The sequence below is a fragment of the Gavialis gangeticus genome, unplaced genomic scaffold (genome assembly GCF_001723915.1).
Source record: "Gavialis gangeticus isolate Ggan-Ray unplaced genomic scaffold, GavGan_comp1, whole genome shotgun sequence".
Lineage (NCBI taxonomy): Eukaryota > Metazoa > Chordata > Crocodylia > Gavialidae > Gavialis > Gavialis gangeticus.
This window is the reverse complement of record NW_017729004.1, coordinates 15,293,751-15,295,153: the sequence shown is the minus strand read 5'-3', so window position 1 is coordinate 15,295,153 and position 1,403 is coordinate 15,293,751. Positions and strand designations below refer to the sequence as shown.

The 1,403-nt window shown below is 42.7% G+C and overlaps 1 protein-coding gene across 6 annotated transcripts in view; it reads left to right on the top strand.

Moving 5' to 3' along the window:
* KMT2C (lysine methyltransferase 2C) overlaps positions 1 to 1,403 on the top strand; it is a 246,640-nt gene that overhangs the window by 119,526 nt on the left and 125,711 nt on the right. The window lies entirely within an intron of this gene.

The window sequence follows — 1,403 nt, the reverse complement described above, 5'->3', positions numbered from 1 at the left end:
GCCACCCAGATTTGTGTACAGAGCAAGGGTGGGCTGCTGCTGCGGGCTTTGCCCTGGGCACCAAACTTCATTGCTACGGCACTGGACACAGCAAAGAGAAGCAGTGTGGATCAGTAGATTAAGCATTGAACTGGAAGTCAGAAGATCTGGTTGTAGACCCAGGCCTGCCACTTACCTACTATGTGTCTTAGAAGAAAATAATTCACTTCTCCGTGCATTTGTATCTCTCCTCCTTGTCTGTCTTGTCTGTTTAGCTTTTATGCTCTTTGGAGCCAGGAACTGCCTATTACTTTGTTTTGAATAAAGCTCAGCGCAATGGAGAGGTTGATCTCTGTTCCAGCCTCTAGGTACTATTGTGATACCTACAAAGCAATGAAAAAAGTTAGACATCTTTACATTTATAAGGGTTTTAGGAGGTCAAAACATATTTCCATTGGAAGTGCAGACTAGATGAAATTACAGCAAGGTGGATATATAACTGGTTACATCATCATACTCAATGGGTAGTCATCAGTGATTCAGTATCTAGGTGGGAGCAGGTATAAGACCCAGTTCCTCTTGGGTCTGCCCTGGATCCTACATTGTTTAATGTCTTCATTGATTTGGATGATGGGATTAAGTGCACGCTTAACAAATTTGTGGCTGACACCAAATTCGGTAGAGTAGCAGATACTCCAGAGGGTAGGGTTCAGATCCAGAATGACCTGGGTAGATTGGAGAAATGGTCTGCAGTCGATGAGATGAGATTCAGCAAGGGCAGGTTCAAAGTTCTCCACTTGGGATGGAATAATTGCATGCCCAAATAGAGGCTGGGGAATGACTGGCTAGGCTGTAGTTCTGCAGAGAAGGATTTGGGGGTTACAGTAACCATAAGCCGAATATGAGCCAAGAGTATGCTTTTATTGTGTAAAAAAAAAACAAACTAAAAAACAAAAAAAAACAAACCCAACAGCAGCATACTGGGTTGTATTAACAATGTGTCACTTGCAAAACAAGGGAAGTAATTCTTCTGTTCTGCTCCACACTGGTGAGGACTCACTTGGTGAGCTGTATTCAGTTTTAGGCCCCACACTTCAAGAAGGATATGGGCAGTTTGGAAAGGGTCAAGTACAGAGCAACAAAAATGATTTGGGGCCTAGGAGGCAAGACTTAATGAGGAAAAGATGAAGGAATTAGAGTTATTTAGTCTGGAGGAGAAAAGACTGAGGTGAGATTTGATAATAGTCTTCAAATACTTGAGGGAAGATTATAGAGAGGTGCGATGCGCTTTTCTCTGCGGCTGTAGGGAATAAAAGTAAGAACAAGGGCTTCAAGCTGCAAGAGGGGAAGTTTAGGGTCAAGGTTAGGAGAAACCTTCTTGAGATGCATGCCATGAATGTAATGCACCTTTGCTAAATGAAAAA